Raw genomic sequence first — 26,820 nt, 5'->3', positions numbered from 1 at the left:
AAACATCGTACAGTTCCAATAGCTCTAATAGGAAAAGCACTGGCATTTATGGACGCAGGTGCATTAAAGACACCTAAGAAATCTTTTCTCAGACAGTTTTGCAGAGTAACCATCCCAACCTTCTTCATGAAACAGGACATAATTGCTAAAATTTCTTAACTTGGATCTCATTTCCAGTGCCAGAAAGCCACCAGAGATCCAGTCAGTATTGGCAACCTGTACTACAATCACCTTGTTAGCCAAAGTGCTTCGTGTGGGTCTGGGTGATATCTTGTTGTCTGATTTCTTGCTCCCACTATTGCTATATGCAGTCACGACACTGAGAAATTTTAGGAGGAATTTTAGCAACATAAATAAGGGCAAAGGAAAGCATATTTTCCTGATCACAGACTATCTGCCAGCCATTCAGATGGGAGGGGAGGAGCTGATTTAGGCTGCTAAATTTAATTAAAGCATATGTTCTTGGGCTTTGCAGTGGAATATCCTCAAATCTCCCTTACCTTGTCTCCTTTCCAGGTCGTTACAAAGTTTAAATCACATTGAAAGGTTCTTGTTTCACTACCATACAATTTTTTTTTCTCCACTTCCTCCAGAGGAATCATACAGAAATCCCTAGCAGTGAGATATTAAGACCATTTGCAACAGGACAGCAAAATTAAGATGCTTGGAGGATTTGTCAGGAAAGCAGTTACCTCTTATTAAAGGTATTAAGAAATATAAGATGATGCCATTTATCATTAGAAGACACAGAGGTAGATGGAAGATTAGAAGAGACACATGATGAGCAGCCTGTGGTCATAGCCCAAAGGGGCATCCTTGACACAGGTAGGGGAGGTCCTGTGTGTGGAAGCAAAAATTAGAAACCAAAAGGAAGGTGATGCTCTACGAAGCACTTCCTTATCTCTTGCAGGTCAAGAGAGACTGGTGGAGAGGCAGAGTATGAATGAAAGACAATTTCAGGCTCATATGACATGTGTAGAGTGTCAAAATCCAGTACAGACGAGACAGAGCTCACCTGAGACATGGTCACTTAAAATCAGGGAGGCTTTTAGAGTGGGGAGTGAGGGAAGCCAAAACAGAGCATATGGTTTGGGATGACATTTCTAAAGATGAAGATACGAACATAGATACCTCTCAATGAAGAATAGGTCATGGTGAATAAATACCCAAACAGAAAATGGAAAACAAAAAGTTTGACATTTGAAAAGGTTGTCAAGACAGGAGCTAATGTGGCAGTAGGTGTTTTACTATGCAAATGCTAAAAACCTCAGAAATGCAGGTGATGGAACTGGCTTTTCTGAGCCTGAATGAGGAGATGGAAATACATGGATCAAAAACTTGGTGGAGGGAAAACATTCAAAGGGACACTGTATCAACTAAACCAGAGGCTGGCAGGAGAGAGGAACATCAACAAGAACCTCTATGAACTGAAACTCCAGGCTGAGGTGGAGCAATGCACCTTTGGGCCAGTAGACCTTCCTACACACCTGTACTGACTGATGTAAAAAACCAACAAGGTAGGAATGGCAGGAAGTGGAATGATAAAACCATAGAATGGGTTGGGTTGTGAGGGACATTAAAGATCTCATTCACCCTCTTTGACATGGGCAGGGACTATCTTCTACTATTCCAGGTTGTTCCAAGCCACATCCAATATGGCTTTGAGCACTTCCAGGGATGGGGCAGCCACAGCCTCTCTGGGCAACCTGTGCCAGGGCCTCCTGACCTTCATGGGAAGAATTGCTTCCAAAAATCCAGTCTAAATGTCTCATCTCTTAGTTTAAAAGATTCTATCACAATAGGCCCTGGTGAAAAGTCTTTCCTGTGAGCTCTCTTTATGTACTGGAAAGGGCTCTAAAGTCTCACCAGAGTTTTCTTTACTCACTTGGGCTAAACAATCCCAGCTCTCTCAACCTGCCTCTACAGCAAAGATGCTCCAGTTCTCTGGGCATCTTCATCTCCTCCTCTGGACTTGCTCCAACAGGTCTGCATCCTTCTTGTCTCAGGGTTCCAAGAGCTGGAATCAGAAGTCCAGGTAGGGTCTCACCAGAGTGGGGTAGAGGGGCAGAATCCTGTCTGTTGACACAGCAGCCACACTTCTGCTGCAGCCCGGGACATGGCTTCTCATGCACCAGCATTCTGGGTGATTTCAGTTCCCTCCATGGAGACTGAGCAAAGGTCACATCTGAGTCTGGAGCAGCAGCTGGTGGCTGATCCCAGAAGAAGATACACAACCCCTGCACTGCTATAAAAATCTAGTTCAAAATCTCATTGTGAAGTCAGCATTCTGCACAAACTCCAAGATGTGCCTTGCATCAACATCCCAACGGGAGCAAAGGGGCTGAACATCCACAAAAGCTCTGATCAAATCCAGCAGCAGGACTGGGTAGAAAAAATATCTTAAATTACAAGTGAAAAAAGGAAGTTAAAGGAATTAAATCCTTATAGATGTTGACAGTATTTTCAGGAAATAAGCAGGAAACAAGCCACTGGCATGCTGCTGGTTTTCTCTTGGAGAAAAAATTGAGCAAGTGTGGTTGAACAGGAGGGTAAAAGTGATATTAGAAATAAGAAAGAAATATGGAAGAAACAGAGGTGATAAACATCCCAGACCCACTTTGAGAGGATTCAGGAAAGAGCCTGCCTGAAAAAAACCCCAGTTTGGATTAGAAAGACAGAATAACCAGAGAAAAACATCAGGGCTGGATATATTTACCCAAGAGTTTTAGAGCAAATAAAAAATTAAATATCTGAATTATTAACAACAATGTGCAATGTTTCACTTAAAGTGTCCCTGGTATATGAAGACTGGAGAGGATCCAGGACAGATCCAGGGAACTGCAAACTTATAAACCTGACATCTGAACCAGACAAATTATCTGACACTTTGATGAAGGAAGGTAAAAAGGTTTCACTTCTGGTTAACTGCACCTTAAGGAATTCTTGGGATTTTTTAATGGGTTAACATGGTGTCAATAACCCAGGAAATAAAATTATTTTGTATGTCAAAAAAAGGTTTAACAAAAGGTATTTAAAGGAAGTAAGCAGCCTTGGGATAAGATCATCCTCTTATCTGGTCTCGAGTGATATAAATAATCTTTTAAAGGTAGGAAGCAAAGAGTGGGAGTAACAATTTGTTTTCTACTAGTGCAAGGACTTGTGTTTTTAAATGAAGGTAACAGGAATTAAAATAAAACAAAGAAGGTTCTTCATGGAGCAGGTGTCAGTCATGAAAAACATAAATGGACATTTTTATGAGCTTAAATCTGGGTGGGAGCTGGAAGAAAGAATCAGCAAGGATCACAACAGGGCCAGGACATCTCAGAATTGAAAGTAGTTGGAGATTGGCAGAGTGGTCATAAGAATCTCTCCTGTGTTCTTTTGGCAAACATTCGTGGTGAGGGGAGAAAATGTGTCAAACGTATGTGGGTCTAAAGCAACACTGATATTTTAAAAGTGTTTATTTTAAACAGAATGGGTTTGAATTTCTTATGGGCTTAATCTATCCAACCCTTCCCACTGAAAAGGGAATCGGTTGTCCAACAGAATAGATTGTCCCACAGAATACAGAGGCTTCAGAAGGCTGTTTGGTTCATCCCCAAATCATCTCAAACATCACAAAAATGCAACACTTCCACCGATGATTTGTGATTCAATCTGGTTTTGAAAACTTCCAGCAGACAAAATTCCAGGTAGTTTGTACAAGTGCTTCACAAATCTTAATCTAAACTTCAACCTTTTAATCTAAATTAAATCTTCTCCCATCAATCCAAGACAATTTGAGCCAATGGTTTCTTGACCTATCTCAGTGGGCATGGAGAAGAACAGTTTTTCTGCTTCTTTTTGCAGCAAGGCTTCATGTATCAGAGAAGTTATTCCTATTTCCCCAGAGCTTCAATTTTCTAGATTCACCAAGCTCATCTCTTTCAATCTCTGTTCATAATTGCATTGTCTAGATCTTGGATCTTTCTTGCTGTTGTTTTTTGGGGTTTCTTTCACTGTCTTATAGTGTGGACAGAAATTTCAACATAAGTTCTGCTCGGTCCTTATGAACAATGGAAAAAACGCTTTTGCTTTTGGCATTGAATCCCCAAAACTTTGTTTTTGTCTTTGGGCATTTTAAAAATTTTCTTTAGGAAATGGAAGATTTTCTCACATGTCTCAGACCAGTGAGACATTTAAAAATGATTCTGCAGTGCATTTGCAGTTTGAAGAGAGTTATAATCTGTTGTGAGAGATGCATAGAATCATAAAATCACAGAAACATTAAGATTGGAAAAGACCTCCAAGGTCATCCAGTCCAAGCATGGAGCCAGGATTGCCAAGTTCATCACTAAACCATGTCCTTAAATGCCACATTATGTAGTACAAATGTGTAGAAAACCTTTTACCTTTGAAAATGTGTAATTTGTGGGGAAAAAAACTATTAACTGGATGAGAGCAGAGGTGGGAAGAACAATTCCTAACTAATGAGTGGTAGTAACTGCAGCTTTAATAACAGTAACCAAATAGAAACTTGACACTGATAGAGGGAATTCAGCCTTAAAACCAGATAATGAATTAAAACAGAATTAGATGGTTTAAGTCCAGATGTTTTTCTTTTCTATTTTCTATTTTTTTTTCCATTTTCTTATTTTTCTTTATATTTCAGGGGTTCCTTTTTCAGGCTCATTATTTCACAAGTGCAACATAAAAATGACGTTTTCAGCTATGCTCTGGACACTTTGATGCCTTTAGGTGCCCCAGAATGGTTTGGGTTGAAAGGGAATTTAAGATTATCCCATTTCACCCCCTCTTCCATGGGTAGGGACACCTCCCACTAGACCAGGTTGCTCAAAGGCACTTCCAACCCAGCCTTGGGGAAGAACTTTCGTAGGAAAGGAGGAAACACTGAGATTTTCAGAGCTGAACTCTCCCTCGATTCACTCTTTGCAGTGCTTTCCTTGCATCCCTCGTACTTGCAGCTCCTGGGCCACGGCTCCTCTGCGCCCTCCGATTTTTCCTCCTGATTATCCAGGTGCAGCGCTGCTGAACCGAGGGAAAGATCATCAGTGTTTTGTCATGGAGTTAAGTGGAGTGAGGGATTTGTTCCGACCTCTGAGTTTTCCTCGCCACCAGCCCGCTTTAGCCCTGTTGCCTCACCGTTGTGTTACATCTGTTGCTCTCAGCATGGGCTCCTTTAGCTCTGTCAACATCACTTTCAATTGCCACTTGTCATCCCCGCTCCGAGCTCGATTTAATATCTCCAGCTTCCATAAGCAAAACTGATCACTGGGATTACTGAGAGTATTGGACACGCTTTATTGATGAGGTGATTGACTTATCACTGCCTCCGAGACAAAGTTTTTTTTATACTGGCTCGTGGCTTTTATTTTCCTAATTCAGATACTGTCAGATGTCTCCAGAAAAGGAAGGGTCAAATGCAGCAATGCTCAGATAAATCCAGGTGAAATGCCACTAAAATCCACAGCTATTGCAGCAATAACCAGATGTAACTGATGCAGGAATGCACAAAGTATTGGAAATCATTCCTTTATGGCTCGTGATTCCTCCTTGGGACGTACCAGACCCGCCAGGTAGTCACTAGCTTGGGACACGTATTGCTGCCACTGCAGCACTTGATGAAAACATCTGTTTTATGCCAGATTTTTCTTGGTCCTGGAATTCAAGTCTCTCTTGGACTTTAAATAGACTGAAATAAGGTTGTTCAGGGATTAGCTGGCTTTTTCCAGACTCCTTTTATTGTCGCTATAATATCTTTTTTATTAAATTGCTCACAGGTAACAACATACGGATGTGCTGTGATAAGCTCTCAGAGCTGTGCTGTTTTCAGGGAATCTTAGGTCACTGGATGAATGTCTGCAAATAGGAAATAAGAGCCAGCCTCGGTTTTCTGAAGCATTCAGGCTGACTTGTGTTTGTTGTGGTGCTCCTTGCAGTTGACTGGTTTGGTGTGTAAGGCATTTGAGTGAAAAACAGCATTTTTATCAAAGAAAAAATGTTTTTCCAACTGTGTGATTGATCAATTAATTCAGCATTGAAAAGCTGAGTACTGCTAGAAAAAAAAGCTTTATTTTTTCCAGCAGTCTGCAGGAAAGCCCCAAGCCCAGCCTAATAATTGAAAAGAGCAGAAAAAAAATAGTAAAAGAAGGTTGGAATATGGGAAGGAAAAGGGGGGGGGGGGGGATAATTTCTTATTTAAATTTGAAAAGAAACTGGACCAAACAAAGAAAGAAACTTTTGAAAAGAAATTTTGTGGGGTTTTGTTTGGGTTTTTGTTTGTCTGTTTTGTTTGGGTTTTTTGTTGTTGTTTTGGGGGGTTTGTTTGTTTGTTTGTTTGGGGTGGGGGTTTTGTTTATTTGGATTTTTGTTTGTTTGTTCTTTTAAGTGGAGACTCCTTAAACCCAAATGTAAAACTACCCTAAATAAATAATTCCTAAAACATTTTAAAATCTGGAGAAATTTATTTGTACATACTTCAGACAAATATCTAAGCTTTCTCCTTCACATGATTGCAATGATAAATTGCTTTTTTCTTCCGTGATGGTTTTTCTGCCATGCTTACATCTGTCTCCTAATGGGATAAATTAGGCACTCACTGACACTTTCTTGTAAAGTATTTTTTAGTTACCTCACTCTTCCAGAATTTATCAACACTTCCAGTCAATCCAAAAATGGAGAGAAGTAAATAACACCTTAGATTATATACCTGATGTTAAGAACATAATCCAAATTATAACCTAAATCCCCCACTTTATTTAATTCAAGTTATTTGTCCGGGTTCTCCTACTTTGTAGACAAAGTCCTGTAGTATAGGAATGAAACCCCACTGAGTTATTTGTAAGGATGTAATAGTGTGTAATACAAATTGTTACAGTGATGCCAAATCCACACAGTTTCGGGGAAAAGTAACCAAGGGGACAATTGGATTACCTTTCCATAAATACTTCAATAGCCCAGCTATTAAGAGGTTATGATTTAAGATGATTCACAAAAATAAACCTGTGAGCCAAAAGGAAACTCCCTCCAAGCAATGGAAGAAATTCCCTAAAAACACAGCCAGCCTAAGTGGGTAATCATCCCAGCAGGGATGAGGCAAAAGCATCACAGCTTTTTTTTAAAAAAAAAAATCTATTTAAATAAAGTTTATTTAAATTCCATTAGAGACTCTCCATTTAATCTTCACAGAGGAATCAGGGCAGTTTTCCAAAGCAGAAACCCCTTGACAACTTGACCCTCAAGTCACATTTGCCAAACCCCTCCAGGTACACGGGTCTGTCCTCCAGGAGTTTTGTTCATGTGGAACGAAATCGTTGCTTCCGCCTTGGGAAACACCACACAGCAGCCGGCAAATGGGCAACCACCTCCAGCTAAAAGATGAGAAACATGAAGATTAAGCTGTTTTAATAAAATTTTGGCCCCTGGAGCTTTTGGTTTCCATACAGCTGACTGTATATTTTTCAGATTTATAGATGTTATCACTGTGGGATGGAACAAAGCTGTTAATTATTTGGGGTTTTTTCCCCCTAAATTCAGAGAAAGCAACATCTTAATGACGCACAACACCTTGCCTTGCTTATGTAAAAGATCTGACTTCCCCACCATGCCAAAAAACTACCCTCGCTCTTTCTAAAAGCTGTTACAGATCAATAAGCAGCTGTTAATAACAAGGACCAGCCCTGCTGCACACAATAAGGTTTGCAACAGCTCAAATTCCTCAGAAGAAAAATGTCCCACGAAAATGTGCAGCATTATTATTGTATGAATAACGCACATATTGATTAAGCAGTATTTCTCTAGCTCCAAAATGCAAAACCAGCAAGATGCAGCCTGCAAACCAAAGCAGTCATATGAGATTTATCCCACTGTAATTTTTATGATTGCTGTCCCTTGGAATACTTGGGCTGTTTTATATTGGCACGTGTTTATATATTTCTTTTCTTATTTACTTTCATGAGGCTCATGCTGGAGGTAAATATGATTTGTACTGAAAATTACTGCAAAATTTTCACAGTGGTTTTTGAAACGTAATCTATGCTTCTTGCAGGATTAATTCACTCTTCCTCCCTCACCAAAAAATACCCACCCAGTAAGACACAGGGCATTGCACATGTAGCTGGAGTCAGAGGATTTTGCAGACGACAAGCAGACAGCTGTATTTCGTTATCAGTATATTTTTATGTTCCTTCTCCTAAGGGATTTTCCTCAGAGTCCACAGAAATAAATGATTATCAATGCAGCAAAAGATGGAGGAAACTGCTCCGATAGCAGTTCGCTGCTGTAAAACCCTCAAGTTTATGGTGGCTCAGGTGGCCCCTCAGCCCTTTTAAAGCTTTTTTTAGCAGGGCTACTGGTGCAGAACTCCATTTCTGAACAAGCAGCTGGCTTGTCAGTCCCTTGTTAAAATGAATTGTTGGTTAAAGGCCCTATCAAGAAAACCCTCTTTATAACTCCTTTTGCAAGCCAGCCACCACGTAAAGCTGCTGTCACTTGGCAAATAAAAAGCAAACTCCTCACAGGTACAGCTGTACTCCAGACTGCTCTATCAAAGCACTTTGGCTGGGTGAACCTCCAGTCTCGGGCTGCAATTTGTGGTGGTTAGGAGAGAATTAGTGGCTTTAGCAGCAGTGAGTTGGTGGGGTTTATTCATTTATTTCTGTGAGCAGTGCCCTGGGCACTCTGTGCCTACAAAGGAGGGCACTTTGTGACCTGTCCTGTCAGAGAATCATGATATCATTAAGGTTGGAAAAGACCTGAAAAATCACTTGGTCCAACCATTAACCCAGTATTGCCAAATCCACCACTAAACCCTGTCCCCAAATGTTACATCTATACTTTATTTGGGCATTTCCAGGGAAAGGTGAATCCACTACTTGTCCTTTACAATGCTTAACCAGCCTTCCAGTGAAGAATTTTTCCTAATGTCCAGCTTGAATATCCCCTGGTGGAACTCGAGGTGGTTAGTTTGCTTTTACGCTATCTCTTGTTATTTGGGATCAACCTCTCTCCTGGCTACACCCTCCTGTCAGAGAGTTGTAGAGTGATGAGGTGCCCCCCGCGACCCCTTTTTACAGAATAAACACCCCCAGCTCGCTCAGCCGTTCCTGGTGTTCCTCCCCAAGGCGGGGGAAGGTGAGGGGGGCAGCGAGGATGAGAAGGGCGTGGAGCAGGGACCATCCCCTGGAGAAAGGCGTGGAGCAGGGACCATCCCCTGGAGCGGCTCCTGAGGGGCGGCCTCGGGCCGCGCCCTGAAGAGGGTGGTGCTGAGGGCAGGTGGGCGGGGCCCCCTCGGGCCGTCCCCTCTGCCGATTGGTTGCCGGGTGAAGGGGACGGGACGCCGCGTCGCGGTGCACTCTGGGAGTTGTAGTCCATAGCGGGAAACGCGACCGGAGGCATCTGAGGGATAAGAACTACAACGATGGGGGGAGGGAGGGACAGCTGGTCGCGGTGGGCGGGGCCGCGGCGGTCACGTGATGTTTGGGTGCCGGCGGTGACGGGCGGGCGGCGGCAGGTGAGCGGCGCGCGCCGGTCCTGCTGAGGGGCCGGGGGGGTGACACGGGCTGGGGGCGTGGGGACAGGGCTGGCACTGGCTCTGTGCGACACGGGGACGGGGCTGGCCTGCCACTGGGGGTTTGTGTGGCATGGGGACAGGTGTGTGCGTGTGACATGGGGGCAGGGATGGCCTGGCACTGTGTATGGGTGTGCGACGTAAGGACGGGGTTGGTCTGGCACAGGTTGGGTGGGGGCGAGTGTGTACATGGGGATAGGGCTGGGCTGGCACTTTGCGTGTGCGTGACACGGGGACAGGTGTGTGTGGCGTGGGGACAGAGCTGGGCTGGCACAGGGGGTGTGTGTGTGGCGTGGGGACAGGGCTGGCCTGGCACAGGGGGTGTGTGTTTGTGGCATGGGGACAGGGCTGGCCTGGCACAGGGGGTGTAACACGGTGACATGGGAACAGGGCCTGGCACAGGGGTGTCTAACACAGTGACATGGGGATAGGGCTGGCCTGGCACAGGGGGTGTGTGTGTGACATGGGGACAGAGCAGGGCTGGCACAGGGGTGTGTGTGTGGCGTGGGGACAGGGCTGGTCTGGCACAGGGGTGTCTAACACGGTGACATGGGGATAGGGCTGTCCTGGTACAGGAGGTGTGTGTGTGACATGGGGACAGAGCAGGGCTGGCACAGGGTGTGTGTGTGTGACATGGGGACAGGGCTGGCCTGGCACAGGGGTGTGTGTGTGGCATGGGGACAGAGCAGGGCTGGTACAGGTGGTGTGTGTGTGTGGCATGGGGACAGAGCTGGCCTGGCACAGGTGGTGTGTGTGTGGCATGGGGACAGGGTTGGCACAGGGGTGTGTGTGTGGCATGGGGACAGAGCTGGCCTGGCACAGGCGGTGTGTGTGTGACATAGGGACAGGGCCTGGCACAGGCGGTGTGTGTGTGGCATGGGGACAGGGCTGGCCTGGCACAGGGGTGTGTGTGTGGCATGGGGACAGAGCAGGGCTGGTACAGGTGGTGTGTGTGTGACATGGGGACAGGGCTGGCCTGGCACAGGGGTGTGTGTGTGTGGCATGGGGACAGGGCTGGGCTGGCACAGGGGGTGTGTGTGTGTGGCATGGGGACAGGGCTGGCCTGGCACAGGGGTGTGTGTGTGACATGGGGACAGGGCTGTCCTGGCACAGGGGGTGTGTGTGTGACATGGGGACAGGGCTGGGCTGGCACAGGGGGTGTGTGTGTGGCATGGGGACAGGGCTGGCCTGGCACAGGGGTGTGTGTGTGGCATGGGGACAGAGCAGGGCTGGTACAGGTGGTGTGTGTGTGGCATGAGGACAGGGCTGGCCTGGCACAGGGGTGTGTGTGTGGCATGGGGACAGAGCAGGGCTGGCACAAGCTGTGGTGGGTGTGTGACATGGGGACAGGGCTGACACAGGGTCTGTAGATGAAAACTGGGGACTGTGGCTGCTGTTCCACAGCGTTTTATGCGTGTAATGAGTGATTTGGGGACAGGGCTGGCCTTGCCCAGGGCTGTGAGCAGGGTGAGGGTGTCACTCGTGTGAGGGTGCTGTGGAGCACGCCTGTGTCCCATGTCACCAGGATGGGATGTCCCTGCACCCAGTTTGCCACCGTCCCACAGCTGCTCACGAAGAAACCTTGATTTATCAATTTCCAGTGCAGTGACAACATTGGCAACTGCTCCTGGGTTGTTACCTGCCAGGTTTTGGATCAGTTTTAACCTCACAGAGGGCATGATGTTGTTTATTTATTATTTTTCCCCCCCCTTCCAGGCTAATTTGGGAGTTTGAAGCAGTGGGATGGATTTGGAAGTACGGGGAGAAGAAATAAAACCATTTCTATACGTACAAAGCGCTGCTTTCTGCAGTGGCCCTCGGCTGACTGCAGAAACTTTTTTTTGGTTGCTTTTGTACTTGGAAAAGTGTTTGTGGTTTGAAGCTTTTAATAAAAGCTCCCCCGAGCTGTGGGGTACAATTAACCTCCGGCATCTGGCGCCGGAGTGGACTTTGCTGGGGAAACCTCGTGTTCCCATGGAACTGTTCAGTGTCTTTGTGTGCATATCAAAAAAGCAGAGGGTTTGGAAAGCTAAAAGCATGTTTCATTCTGCCACCAGCATGCTGAATACGCCTTGCAGAACCCTCTGCTTGTTAGCATTTGAAGTTTTCTGTGACATTTTGGAGCTTGAGGTGCATCCTTGTGTCTGGGAGTGCTGCAGAAACAAGGAGGTGTTTGTTTGCAAACCCTTGCGTGGGGTGGCGGCCTTAAGTTTTGCTTTGTGCTTCATTCTGCACAAAGGATTTAGGATTCAGCAGACTGAATCCTAAATTTTTACTAGCTGTGTGCTGTGGAGTGGGAAGGATTGATTAAAATATGAGGGTTTTCCCCCACATTTTTTTTTTTTTTTGTTTTGTTTAGCAATAAGGTTTATACTTTATCAAGCATTTATCCCTTTTTCCAGGCTGGTTTTTCCCTTTGCAGTGGGGCTGTGAATGTACAGGGCCCCATCCTGCCCTGCTGGGCTCTGCTGTGGTCTAGGTGTCCCTGCAGGTGTTTCTGGTCTTTAAATCACCACTGGCTCAGGCCAGCTTCTCTCTGACCCCTTGATGCTCTCCTGCTCAGCTGTTTTCTCCAGCTATGATGTCCTTTTCCATCTCATCTCCAGGCTGAACTATGGATGTTTTCTGGAGTCTTAATCATAGAATGGGTTGGGTTGGAAAGGACCTTAAACACCATCCAGTTCCACCCCCCTGCCATGGGCAAGGACACCTTCTACTGTCCCAGGCTGCTCCAAACCCCATCCAGCCTGGCCTTGAACACTTCTCTGGGCAGCCTGTGCCAGGACCTCACCACTCTGCCAGTGAAGAATTACTTCCTAAAATCCAATCTAAATCTACCTTCATTTAGCTCAATGACATTCCCCCTTGTCCTATCACCCCATGCCCTTCTGGAAATTCCCTTTTCTTTGTGTTGATGCAAATTCAGGTTTTTAAATCCCTGATGTGTCAGGGCATTGCTGTCTGACTCCTTGTTGCCTTCCTGCTCTGCCATCTTTGCCAGCTGCAGCATCCTTTTCCCTCTCATCTTCAGGCTAGTTTCTGGACTTCTTCTAGGGTGTTAAATGTGCTGATTCCCACTTTCCAGTGGTCATGCATGCAACAAATCACCCTTCTTGTGCTCTCCAAGGCCTCCCACCTTCCTGGTTTGCTTTTGTTTATTAATGCAACTAAAAATTAGCTTGACCACTAATGCAGCGATGACAGACATGGGAGGGGCTGATCAGTGCAGCCTCGTGCCCTCCTTGATCCAGGCTTCCGATTCAGATTCCATCCCTGTTTCCTCCTGTTCTTGTGTCTAAAGCAAGAGTTACAGGGTGGTGAGGCAATGAACCAGGTTGCCCAGAGAAGCTGTGGATGCCTCATCCCTGAAACTGTTCAAGGTCAGATTGGGTGGGACTTGGAGCAGCCTGGGATAGTGGAAGGTGTCCCCCTGTCCATGGCAGAGGTTGGAACTGGATGAGCCTAAAGGTCTCTTCCAACCCAAAGTGTTTTGTGATTCTTTAAATTATTGAGATTGGCTAAAGAGATCGGTAGAACAGAGATTTTAATATTACAATATTTTATTCCCATCTTCTCTTGTGCAAGCAACCTCATTCATTTCCTCACAGCTCTCTTTATTTATCTATTTTTTTATTTATTTAAAACATTTTAAACCTCTCATCATTTACTCCTCATCACAAAATCCTCTGGTGTGACCGCATCTCCCTTCCTGCTCTGGGCCTGGAGAATCTTTACTGGGAGTAGAGGAGAAATAAATATTCTGTGTCTTAATAAATTTGCACATTGATATTACAGCACTTAAAATGTAATTGAAAAGAAAAAAAAAAAAAAAGAGGGAAGCTGAAAATGAATGAGTCTGTGCTTCCCTTCCTTATAAATACATACATATATATATATTTATATATATATATATATATATAATGGTATTTTGAATTGTTGGTTCTTCTGGGATTTCAGGAATATTTAAATAGCAAGTGTGAAAGGGTAAATAATATCAAGATAAAAATAATACTTTCGATTCCCTGCCTGTACCATAAACACATTCTGCTCGATGAAAGTGGAATGAGTAGTTGAAAACTTTTAATTTACTTTTCCAATCTTCATTATCCTCCTTCCTACAGTTCACCTACTTTGTGCAGTGGGGTGAGCTGGGTGGCTTTCACTTGGGTTTTTATGGGCCTTCCAAGGGTTGCTGGTGCTTCAGAGGACTGGAAATTGGTGACACCTGAGGGTTTTAGGTGGGCAGGATGAGCCTCTGTTTTATTTAGGGTTGGAGTCATCATTGTCAGAGCAAAGGCTGCTTGCACTGGAAAGGACTTGATCCAGGTTTGATCCCAGTGAGGATGGATGGGTGGGTGGATGGGTGGATCTTTCCACCCAGGGCGTGCTTGTGTCTTGTGTTTTGACCTCTGGTGTCTGGGCTGGGGGATGAACAGATTGAAGGGAGCCCTGGGGAGAAGGACTTGGGGGTTCTGGTGGATGAGAGGCTGGACATGACCCAGCCACGTGCACTTGGAGCCCAGAAATCCAAACATGTCCTGGGCTCATCCAAAGCTGGCAGGCAGCAGCTGAGGGGGGGATTCTGCCCCTCTCAGGTGAGACCCCACCTGCAGAGCTGCCTCCAGCTCTGGGCTCCCCAGCACAGCAGGGACCTGGAGCTGTTGGAGTGAGTACAGAGGAGGCACCAAGGGGATCAGAGGGGTGGAGTTCCTCTGCTCTGGAGCCAGGCTGGGAGAGCTGGGATGTTCAGCCTGGAAAAGAGAAGGCTCCAGGCTCTTTAGTGCCTAAAGGGGCTCCAAGAGAACTGGAGGGGGACTTTGGACAAGGGCCTGGAGTGATACAACAGGGGGGAATGGCTTCTCACTGACAGAGGGCAGGTTTGGATTCAATATTAGAAAAAATTCCTTATTGTGAAGGTGGGGAGGCCCTGGCACAAGTTTTCCAGAGAAGCTCTGGCTGTGCTATCCCTGGAAGTGTTCAAGGTCAGTTTGGATGGGGCATGGAGCAACCCGGGATAGTGGAAGGTGTCTCTGCCCATGGGAGGGGTGGCTGGAACTGGGTGATCTTTAATGCCCCTTCCAGCCCAAGGTATTCTGTGATTCCTGACCATTAGAATGTGTGTGTTTTCTTATGACATGATCCACTCAGTCTAAATTTAATCCAGCTATTTAAGCATGAATCTAACTCCCAACTGGAATATCAGAGTGCGATGATGGTGTTTGTGGGGAAAATGCTGCAAAACTTCTTCCTCAGCAGCATCACCAACCTTTCAAAGTGCATTTTATTTTGGAGAACATTTTTTGCCCTGTGCAGATTCAGGTGTGGCCCCAAACTGGTGTTGGTGTTTTTGGCGGTGGCAGTGGGCACTGCAAGGCTGGAGGAAAGCTCTGCCCTTCACTTGATGTTGAGTGCACAGAAAGCTTCATAAAATATTGGTGCTCTTTTCCTACTGCAAAAGAGCCAGAATTGTCTGTATTTTGCTGTCAGAAAGGATATTTGTGGTTTTTAATAATACACAGTATTTCCCAAAGAATATGGTCAAGATAAGAATCTTACTCCCTAATTTTTTTTTTTTCTGCTCGCCTTGCAAATGGTGGCGTCTAAGATTAAAATAACGCAAGAGTTAAATTAATCTGATTTAACACTTGCAGGGAGGTTTCTATTTAAAACTCTTTTTCTTCGAAGTGTCACTAGTCAGGAAATTCAGTAGGCAGGTGCCATCTCTTTGTTGCAGTGCATGGGCACATCTCTGCAGTGTTTCTGAGGATGAAAAAATAGCATTTAACTAAAATGAAAGAGAGGCAGGATGGATTATCTTTTTTTTATGTCCATTTTGTGTTTCCATTAGAAAAGCAAAGATTGCACTGATAATCAGTTGCTTTTTAAATATGTCCTGAAGATTGGTACAAAAAAATAAGAAGTGGTGTATCAGCAGGTGTTTTTCAGTTTTTTTTTTCTGGGATGCAGAGCTGTGGGGGAAAACTCTCCCAAGGGCTGTTTAGGTGTGTTGGCAGTTCATCTGCTGGGATGCTGTAAGCAAAATCTGGAAAATATTTTCCAGCTTCTCCTTGAATGTAATCAAATACCTATACTTACACTTTCTTGGGTTTTTTTGGTAAAATTCCTTTTTTTTTTTGGAAATAAATGCTGATGTTGGGTTAGGTGATGATTTCTTCACTCTCGCTGTCATCTCTTCATTAAATAAAAGCAGAAAATAACTGCAAAATGTTTGATGCTCTTCATTGTGAAACATTTGTTTTGTTCTTGCTCTGCTGTCCCCTCTGCTGCAAAGCCAGGCATTACAAAAATAAGATTTTTTGAGGTTATTAAGGACTTTATTAGTCCTCCTTCTCCTCTCTGCGTAATTTATTGTCTTTGTAGTCTTGAATAACTTGGCCATGTATTTTTTTTCCCCTTGTAGGACTCCTCCATCATCTGGTGCATGGAGTAAAGGAGTGCAGGACACAGCCGTGCTGTAGGATTTTATTCCAGAGCTGTTGCCATAGTTCTTATTTCTGTAAAATAAAACATTTTCTTCTTCCACGAGAGACTTTGATCATGCTCATTGCTGAAACCTGTTGCTTTTTTTTTCCATTTATAATGAATCTTCTTCTGATGCTTCTGGTGGAGGAGGGAGGTGCCTCTTTTATTTTTCTACATGTGAAAAACCAGGCAGATTTGGAGGTGTTATGACCCAGATTTTTGGATTAACCCATTTCTTGGCTGTTACGAGATGCCAGAGACTCAAATATGGTATGAGGGAGCTCCCAAACTTGCTATTAATGGCTGCTTTATAAAAAATCCCATACACAGCTGGGAATGCTGGTTTTCTTCATCTTTCTTCCCCCACTTTGAAATTTCCTTTTTTTTTGTGACAGGACAAGGGGAAATGGCTTTAAGCTGAAGGAGATGAGCAACCTGGTCTAGTGGAAAGTGTCCCTGCCCGTGGCAGGGGTTTGGGATGAGGTGATTTTTAAGGTCCCTTCCAACCCAAACCAATCTGTCATTCTATGATTTACCCATACATGACATCTCTTGAGTGTGACCACAGTCCTCACGCAATGGTGCTGCCTGCCCACCTCGTGTGCCCCAGTTTTGGGGTGTCTTAGAGCAACAAAATCCTCTTGGGCTGTTTAGGGAAGTTTTGGATGATATCTCACTGGGTCTACAAGTTGTGGAATAGTCACTTCAATTTTAGATTCATTGAATCCTAAAACAGTTTGGGTTGGAAGAGACCTTCAGGATCATCTCATTCCAACCCCTGCCATGGGCAGGGACACCTTCTGCCAGAGCAGGCTGCTCAGAGCTCCATCCAACCTGGCTGTGGACACTCCAGGGATGGGCAATGTTCAGGATCAGAGGGAGCAGTGGTTGCAACTCACTGTAGGTGATTGCAATTAGCTTTAAGCTGAATTTTTAGCAAATGCTTTGCAGCATCCCGTGTCCCAGCATGGAGATGTTCACCGTGCTCCAAGTTCTTCTAATTTTGGAGATAAAAATGCTGCCATGCATCTGGAGATGGGGGAGGTTGATGAGGCTGCAGGAGCAGTGCTGGGTAACACCTTGCTTCATATCACCCTGTACGTGACAGAAATTCTTGTTGGAAGCTGCAGGCCTTCAGATTTTCCTTCTTGCAAACTGAATCAAGAGCTAAACCTTAATACAGCTTTTCACTATATTTTTCCCCACAAAAACAATTGATTTACGATCCCTTGTGATGCTATTTGCTTTCTAGGCTCTCATGAGAACATCCTAATTTCTAAAATACCTGATTTATACAATTTTAGACATAGTGTTAGATAGCTTGAGATGTGCTTTACCTTCCCCAAATGTGTTGTTGTCTTCTGTTGTGTGCCTGGTAATCTCCAGCTGCTCTCTTACTCGAGTGCCTGTTGCTGCTGGGGTGACCCTAATGTCAGTCCCATCAAATATTCTGCTGCAAGCTGTGGATGCTCAGTGAAAAAGTACAAAAAATTAATCTTACAAGTATATGTATATTATAAAATGTATGTATATTATTAAATGAAAAAGTTTTTAATTTAAATTATAATTTAATTAATTATAATTTAATTAATTTAATTTAATTATAGAAATTAAAATTTCTATAATATGGCGCATAAGACCATATATATAAAATTCAAATCTATGTAATAATACTGGATCTGATTTTGTTTTGCTTTTATGTTCTGTATTTTTTGCCTTTGTTTTAAATTTAAAATTTTAGTATTTTCTCTGCCAAGGGTGCTGTGGGATTGATGTGGGCAGGATGAGGCCATGGTGAATACTCATAGCTGTGATCAGGGAAGTTTGTCCAACTTACTGATGCTCCATATCCTCTTCCAGACCATCCCATGCAGGTTTTAAAGCTATCCAGAGCTGTAGCAATGGTTAAAAATGAAGTCATTTTACTAAATTTACTTTTACTAATGATAAATATGGTAAAACTCTCAAATAATTAAAAGAGTGGTGCTTAAATTGTGTTGAGGCTACTGCATGTTAGAGTTTCAGTTTCTCAGTGTCAAGGACCTTCAGCTTCCATTAGCAGCAAGTGCTCAAAGATGGTAGTAGGTGGCAAAATGTGGGTGTGGAAGCCTGAGTATGCTGTCCAAAGCTTTTTGACACTTCTGTCTTGCAGAACAGCTGTGTGCTTTCCAAAGCCCTCCTAAGTTTTGATGGTGCACCATCAGGAGGTTTCATAGCTATGGGCTGTTTTTCTAAAAATGTCATGGATTCTGTCCTCGCCAAGTGCCCAAACCGGCCCCTTGGAGAGACGTCTTAGCAAGTGGTGAGAACAGGATTGCAGTGTTTGTGTAAAACAGGACTCCTTTGAATGTGAAAAAGCAAACTGAGAGTCTCATTACAGATATTTTCCTGCTGATCATCCTCAGAGCTGAAGCAGGTGGGTTTCATAGGATCCTAGAATGGTTTGGGTTGGAAGGGACCTATTTCCAACCCCCTGCCATGGGCAGGGACACCTTCCAGTATCCCTGGTTGCTCCAAGTGCCATCCCCACTGGCTTTGAACACTTCCAGGGATGGGACATCCACAACTTTTCTGGCTTTTTCTCCTTTTTCCCAAAGATAGTGCAGTCAAGAGACTGGAATTCTGGTGGGTTGGGGTTTTTTTTTTTCCTCTTAGGGGAATACTCGCAAATTAATTGTAAAGATTCTCTTCCCTCTGCATGGAAACCAAGGTCTGCTTTTTTATTTTCTTTTTTTTAATTTCTATTTCTTTGCACATTGTTCAGGTGTACCTTTGTTTCCCTTCATATATAAAGATATCCCACAGGCTCTGAGGACTTCAGGCTTGCTCTTCTCTCATTGGCCTTTTCCTACTGCACTGTGCTTGCCATCCTTTTAAAAATTTATTAGAATTTAAGTATAATCTCTGAAATAGAGTTGTGCATCTTAGTCCTGTTTGTGAGACATTTGAGCACAGAATATAAAGAATGTGTGCAGAAAATATTCTGGAAGTCCTGCTATCCCCAGGGGCACTCGCTGCCTCTCTGCCTGTACTTCCTGAATTTGAGCATCTCTTTTCCTTTCCTTCCTGGCGAGACCAAAACCAGTTTTTGAATTTTTCTCGGTGGCTGCTTTGTGGGCTTGAGATGCTGCGGGCTCCTTCAGCCCCATGGGGGTGCGAGATCCTCCTGCTGGGATGATTTGGCTTTCGCTGCTTTTCTCCACCAGCAGAAATTGCTTTTCAAAATTTGTGGTTCTTTCTGTGTTGGGGCAATGATGCAATGCCTTGGAAGCAAGTGATGGCCTGCAAGGTAAGGGGATGAGTGGTCTCCACTGGTCATTTACATGCAGATCACAGAAGGGTTTGTGTTGAAGGGACCTTCAAGATCATCTTGTTCCAGTTCACCTGCTGTGGGCAGGGGCACCTTCCACTAGACCAAGCTCCATCCAATTTGGCCTGGAACACTTCCAGGCAGATGAGTCCCTTGGCTGCTTTTCCTCTACAGCAGCTTTGGTGGAGGGAGATTTATGGACTTGATGTCATCCTTGCTCCTCTCCCACACCCCATAGCTGGTTGTCATGAGTGGATGTCATCTCGATGGACATCACCTCAAAGCCTACCAGCACCACGATAAATCCCTTGTTGTTGGCTGGAGCCATGTCTTCTGCTGGTTCTCCACCTTCCATGAACTCACCATCCTGGGCAGACTGAGCCTGGTTATTTTGCCTGGCTGCAAACCCCTTTGCAAAGTTGTTCTGAGCAGACGAGGGTGACCTTGCACTCACTGGTTTGGTAGCTGGGCTCCGGTGCCGACTCCCTGCGTGGCATCTCGTAAATAGCTCCAGTTTTCCATTTTATTTCCCAGACCTGTTTACACCTTGCCAGAAATAATTACAACCTCTGAGCCTGGGGTTTGCTGGGTGAGGGGGAGGAGGGCGAGGAGAAAAACCTGCAAACCATGTTTTTTCATGTGCTGTCATCAATATGGTGCTGCCAGCGGGATTGGGATCTCCCTTCTGGGGCATGAATCAGGCTGTGCTCGCGTCCACCCAGCATCGCTCCTGTTCCGTGCTTGAGAATTCTTTCCCTTCTTCTGTTCAGCATCATCTTAAATTCATATCCCAGGTGGTGCCTCTCTCACCTGCTTTATTACCTCTTCATGTGTTTTCCCAAGAATGTCTTGCACGTGGAAAAACCTCTCCTGCTTCCCTCGTAAAACCAGCTCCTTCGGTGCTCTTCCTCCTCCAACGCCTGTGCGTTTTTCCTCCATCCATGCAGAGCTACTTTCCTCCTTCTTGCCATGTTTTTTTGAGCACCTTGGAGCCTGCGCATCCTCCTGGAGAGGCGGGTGGATGCCATCAGTGCTGGTTTTGCATCCGAGCCGGCGCTCGCTGTGGTCATGTGTGGAGCCGGTGGGGAAGGCAGGAATATTTTTAGCCTGCACTTCTGTGAGCTGCTCAGGGGGCCGCCCACAGCAGAGTATTAAAATAATAGCAGGGACATTGGGTAAGCTCTGCAGCAAAATGTTGATATGCAAATTGCCATCTTAAGAGCAAACCTCAAGGCGATTTTTGGCAATGCATGCAAGGCTCTGGAGCAGTGTGTTTTGAATAAAGATTACAGCAAAGGGATTTCGCCTGGAGGCCACGCTCATCTCATTTATTCAGAATCTTAGCAGAGCTGGTAATTCAGTGTTGGAAGCCAACAGGGTGAAATGTATGCACCTTTAAAAAGGTATTAGATTAGCATTGGCGAAACAAAATGTCATGTCACCTCTGTAAGTGAAATTTCCAGGCTTGCAGAAGCAGTAAATTTGGTTGGATTTCATTTGCAAGTAGTTCCTGGGCGCTGTCCAAGGAAGAGGTGGCTCTGATGGCAGCAGAGTTGGTTTGGGAGGTTTCGAGGCATTACCTGGTAAAAAAATGAGCTTGTGCCAGCTGATTCTACACTGCTTTGGCTTTTCTCTTCGACTTGGTGATGGACAGCTTGGATGTTGGAAACCTTGCAGTAAGAAATCAGATCACATTTGAATTCCTTATTTTTTTTAATTATTTTATTTTATTTTGTTTATTTTCTTGGTTATTGAGTTCATGTTGGCACTACTGGGAAGGAAACAGCAGTAAATTCGTAGAATATTAGAACAGTTTGGGTTTGCAGTGGTCTGAAAGATCATCTTGTTCTGACCTCTGCCATGGGCAGAAACACCTTCCAGTAGACCAGGTTGCTCCAAGCCCTGTCCAGCCTGGCTTTGGACACTTTCAGGGATGGAGCAGCCACATTGCCACTTAAAATGTCATGTCAAGCTTCCCATCCACCAATATCCCCAAGTCCTTCCTCTCCTCAGGGCTTTTCTCAATGAAGGATTTGAATTCTTCCATTTATTCCAGTTCTTGAGGAGCAAGAATGAAATTGTAGGTGTTTTCATTATTCTTTGTTTCTTTCACCCTTCAATGCCCGAGTATTGATAGGTGCAGGAAGAGTTCATATCACAACAAATAATGTTGCTCTAGAATTGGAGAGTGGCAGTAAATAAAAGAACTTGTGAGTTTTTGGGTTTGTTTGGAATATTTTAATTCTTGAAGATTGTTACAAATCCATCCCTTTTGGAAGCTAGAGAGGAATGATTTTGAGTGGGAATCAAAGTAGTTGGTAGCTAATTTTTTTCTCTTTGAATGAGGCATGGAAGAACCAGGTGGCTGAGACTCTGTGGGAACACATTCTGACTTTGATACAAGTTTGTGTTGATCACATCTTAGTTCACTTGTATCCTTTAATTACAAGTTCCAACACCATGAGACTTTTAAATATCAGATTTTGAGAATGTTCTCTGCCAAAACTGCACGCTTTAAGTGCAGATCCTGTTGGCAGGCATCTCAGGAGCTGTTGACTTCCCTCTTTTGTAGCCTCATCCTCTCTTGCCGAGTTTTTTCTCCTTAAAATTCTAACATCATTCGATGAAATAGCAAAGCTCATGGGTGTGTAGCCCTGTGAAGATCACTGCGTCCTGCTTGCATCCCAACAGAGCCAAGTAAGTACAGGAAAAACATGTTTCAAGTTTGGTTCAGGCACATCTTGAATCTTCTTTGTGTCTGTCCTTCGGTGCGTCCTGCTTCTCCCTGGCCTTAAACACCAGATGCTGGTTTAGTCTTCCCATGCTGCCTGTGCCTTGCTGAGATATTGATTCTTCCCTCCAAGGTCATGAAACTCCGCTCCTGACTTTGAAATGCTCCAAGTCTCCACCTCTCCATTCTTCTTCCTTCTTGCTGATTTCGTTTGTAGGAATGTTCTTCATTTTCCCCAAAGCTTGTTTTTTCGGTGGTGTATCTTCAGGGAACATCACAGCTGACTGTCATGCCAGTGTTTTTGTCTTTCCAGATTGTGTTTCCTGAAATTTCCCATCAAATCTGTGTTCAACTCCTTCTGCATTCAGTCTCCTATTTTAAGGTCTTTATTGCAGGAGATATCTTTGTAGTCTGTATTTATACAATGTTTCACGTGATGCAGATGTGATTCCAAAGTGGTGCCTTTGATAATTGCCTTTGAAATTGTTGTTTTGGTAACTAACAATCTTGAGAATTCTGTCATTTTATATAAATATTTTTATATCTATAGGCCAGAGACCAAAAATTAGAACATATTAAGACATTGTAGATGTTAATACTTAAAAATCAAATACAAATAATTAAAATATACATGTATTTTTCTGGCCCTACCTTAGTTCCTTTGGTAGTTACGACATCAGGTACTTTCTGTGGGGCAACTGAAACGCTGAACTCTGATCTCAGCAGATAATAAATATTTTTGTAAAGCTGTGCATTTAGACTAATTCTGTCTGCTGTAGAATGTGCTGAGGATTTGTGATCCTCAGCAAGCATTTGACAGATCTTAACTAGTTCTGCTCTGTCTTGTCAATCAAAATTAAACGCCCACCTCACTCCTTCCTACTTTCTCTCTCTTCCTGCCTTTTTATTTAGGTTGGTCATTAAAATTGCTCATAACCATAGAAACGAGGAAAACCCGCCCCTTCCTTTCCAGTAGTGTGATATTCCTGTACTGACATCATGTGAGTTACATACACCATGGCTTAAAAAAACCTCAAAAACCTGCAGGTAGGCAGAGCTGTCACTAATTCCTCCCCATAATTGAGTTGTCCCAGTGGATGCCAACCAAGGATCACCTCCCTCTGGCATTCCTTTGTGGAGAATGTAAGAGGGACACAAAGGAGAGGCCCTGCTGTGGAGAAACCACCAGGAAAAGATTGAATTGGAGAAGAAAACATCAATTCTGGGGAAGGAACTGGTGGGAGGATGAGAGAGGGGAAAGGTGGATGGGTAAGAGGTCTCATGTGCAATGTGGTGTGGTTTTGATCATTTCAATATTGGTTTTCGTCCTCCTAGGGCTGCCTTGGATGCTCTGGGAAATTATAATGATATTTCTGGGAAATTGGACCACCAGGTTTCTATTCTTAAGAACCTGAATCTCTGCTTGGCAGGACAGGGTGTGCCATGGCTTAGCTTGCTCTGAAAAATTGAAATGACCACTGTTTTTATGCTTGTGCAGACAGTTTAAAAATGCTTGTCCCAAGGCTACATACATGAGGGTGATAAAAACTCCTGCCTCAGCAGCCATGAACATCTTGAGATTTCTGTGTGCTGGACTCTGTGCGCTGGACAAATAATTCTGTTTTCATTTGGAGCAGGACTGCCTCAATTTGAGACAAATTTTGTCATTTTTTCTCCCCACCTTAAATTGCAATAAATCATATATAGGAAGGTCTCCGGGATGGAGATGTGGATTACTCCTGAATTAGCTGGATGTAAAAGTTCCACCACTCTTCTTATATGAAGGCTTGTCTCTTGGGAAGAGGAATTTTGACCTTTGGTCAGAGAAATAACAAGGGAGAAGTGTTGTGTGATGTGGCATTACAAAGTTCTGCTGAGCAACATCTTAAAATTTAAAGGTCTTCCTTATTTACCCTGTCTTTGAAAGTTCTGGGTACTGTACTTTAACTTAAAGGCTTTTAATCATTATTTTCTCCCATGTTTTGGAGGTGTTGGCTTTTGAGGGTGTTGAAGTCGATTGTGTAATCAAAGAGGAGGAAAGGGTAATTGGGTGGTTTTTCTAAGGGAAGAAAAACTCAAGACAGAAGCTCCTTTGGCATCCTTTGCTGCTCCCTTTGGCCCCAGTGTATCCCAAGTGATTTCACTTTCTCCACCATCCCATCATAAGGAGGGATTAGAAGGCTTTCATGGTTAGTTTGGAAGGCTGTCTCCTGTGTGGTGATGCTCCTCCTGTTCAAAACAAGCCCAAAATATCAGCATTTTTATTCAAACACTTTATTTGAGGAATAATTGCTGTAAAAAGTCTGTAATACTTTTATTTCCTTACTTTGTCTAGTGTACAAGTGCCTGCATCTGTGCTGCCTAAGCCATTCTTTTTCTTCTTTTCTCTTTTATTTTTTATTAAAGCATAATAAACTGCATTAAAAGTGTCTTAAATTCCTTCTGGAGTATTAGTTTCCAAATTTGGGCAAAAAACCCCACAAGCATTTGTGAAAGTGTGTGTGGGAAATAAGTTTATAATGTCATTACAGTCTTCAGAGTTATCTGAGTTTTTGGATCCTTATGTATGCTGTTCCTGATGAGAGGAAATGGCCTCAAGTTGTACCAGGGGAGGTTTGGATCGGATATAAGAAAAAATTTCCTCACTGAAAGTGTGGTCAAGCATTGACCAGACTGCCCACGGAAGTGGTAGAATCACCATCCCTGAAAATGTTCAAAAGTCCAGTGCTGGGCCCACTTGGTTTTCTCAGTTGTGTGGCTGAGAGTTGTTCTCTCTCAGCAATCCTTATATTTGCATGGGCTTTCTTTTTGTAGGAAATGTAGTAAAAATGTACTAAAACCAGCTCCTGTTTAACTGGCTAATACTGACTATAAAATATCCCATAGATAAACGGGGGGAAATGACAATAATGTGAAATCACAAATTGCAGAAAATAAAGTTCCTTGCTGTGTTTTGCTAGGCATCCCTTTATGTTTGCACCCTGAAATGAAAGGGAAGAAATGTTCTTTTGTTTCCTTTTTTTTGGTGTGCATTCCATTGTCAACAGACATTGTGTAGGCCAAAAGCAAAGCTTTCCTAATGTATGGATATGTTTAACAAATTCACAGGGTATGAAAACTCCCAGATGAATCTAAAGATACAGCTAAAACCTCAGTCTTGGGAATCCCTGAGCTTCAGACTGAGGGAAGCAGAGCAGATAAAAGCCTGTTTGTGCTTCTCACATCTGATTTTCTTTTTTTTTGTCCTTTTATCTAAACAGGAACAATACTGCTGAGCGGGGCCTTGGGTCCATTGGGTTATTGCTGCCAAGTTCCCAGCAAGTGGCTCCACAACACAGCAGAATAAAATTGTGGGTGAGGTAATTTTTGCTGTTTTCTTGCCTTGATAATCCTTCTCATTTCATTTTTATTTTTCTTTGCTTTTGGTTGGTTTTCTCCATATCCTTTCAGCTCATTGGAGGTGATGCTGCATGTTGTAGAGGAGGCTCTGGAGTGAGGGTGTAGGAATGCTGTGGGCTTTGCTTTTGCAGATGCTCACCTCTGGATGACATCTTCTACTCTTGCAGTGGTTTCCTTGTTTTAACTGGTTACTGTTGCGTGATCTCCATCCCCGTTCTCCCCCGACATCTGATCTTGGCTGTGCATTAAACTCTGGGATGTCCCCTGCTCATGATATGTTGACTTTGAGTTGGGCTTTCTGGCCAAAGCCAGAGTTGCTGGGTGTTCTCTGCTAGGAACAGATGGTCAGTGAAAGTTCCATTTTTCAAGGTGTAACAGACTGTGTCTGTAAAACCTATGGAGTTCTTTAACAGCAATAACAGTTTTCTTAAACTGCATGTGTTTTTCCCACCTGGAATATCGTTAACAGTAATTTGTATCATGGCTGGAATAGTTGTTTCATGGGCTCCAGCTTAATAGGAGGAAATAAGTCTTTTCTTGGGTATTTTTGGTTTGCTGTCTGTTTTTTCCTTGTTAGAATGTTATTATGGAATTAGTAAAATGGATAGATTTTATGTATTTATCTGAATTGATTGGTTATCTTGCAAGAAGAAATTGAAGATATTGAAGAAATTTGAAACAAGTCCTAAAAAAGATATTTTAAAAATTTTAAAGTATTTTTCATTTCTCTCCTTCCGTTTTCCATAGCGCTTGGAGCACTGGCTTGTTCCAGCCCCGATTCCTACACAGAGCTAAAGAGATTTGTAACATTCAGTAAATAATATGCATAAATTGTGCCTATTAACATTCTGAGTAATTACCAACAACAGAGTAAATACGAGGTTAATGAGATTATCGGGGCAGAGGAACGAAAGCTCTGAGTGTCCCTCCCGGTGGCCCTGGAGCCCAGGGTGGCCCCGTTTCTGTTGATGAGCCCAGCATGGCTGGAGCTGCAGCAGTGATTTTGCTGCTGTTCCCCATACAGAGCCTAATGAGTTCCTACTGCTGGCATTTTTCTTTCAATGCTGGATAATATTATTAAATCCCACTCCTTGCAAGGGTTGTTTTCAATAGCTGTTATTTATGTTTTTTCCCCTATTTGTTTTTGGTTCTGGGTCTCGGTGACAAGGTACCCGATTAGCCCTAGTCCTCTGACATCTTCTCCCACACATCTGGGACCCTCCTGGATGCCTCCTCAAGGCCACCGGAGGAATTGGCCAAAGTCTTTTCATTTTACTGTCAGAATATTGTACTCAGAAGTACTTTGAGATTAACCCTTATTTTCTTATC

The 26,820-nt window shown here is 43.8% G+C and overlaps 1 protein-coding gene across 13 annotated transcripts in view; it reads left to right on the top strand.

Moving 5' to 3' along the window:
- Positions 1 to 9,470: 9,470 nt before the first annotated feature.
- TSNARE1 (t-SNARE domain containing 1) overlaps positions 9,471 to 26,820 on the top strand; it is a 453,286-nt gene continuing 435,936 nt past the window's right edge. For 7 of the 13 annotated variants that reach the window (XM_058832855.1, XM_058832854.1, XM_058832853.1 and 4 more), the window contains exons 1-2: positions 9,479 to 9,511; positions 25,353 to 25,446. The gene's annotated coding sequence lies outside the window, so the exon portion shown is untranslated. Of the gene's footprint in view, positions 9,512 to 18,446; positions 18,468 to 25,352; positions 25,452 to 26,820 lie in introns of those variants that run through there. The other 6 variants (XM_058832846.1, XM_058832851.1, XM_058832844.1 and 3 more) reach the window with 4 other exon arrangements.

Source organism: Poecile atricapillus, chromosome 2 (genome assembly GCF_030490865.1).
Source record: "Poecile atricapillus isolate bPoeAtr1 chromosome 2, bPoeAtr1.hap1, whole genome shotgun sequence".
NCBI lineage: Eukaryota > Metazoa > Chordata > Aves > Passeriformes > Paridae > Poecile > Poecile atricapillus.
Note: the sequence above shows the minus strand (reverse complement) of the source record. Positions and strands in the feature narration are given on the sequence as shown.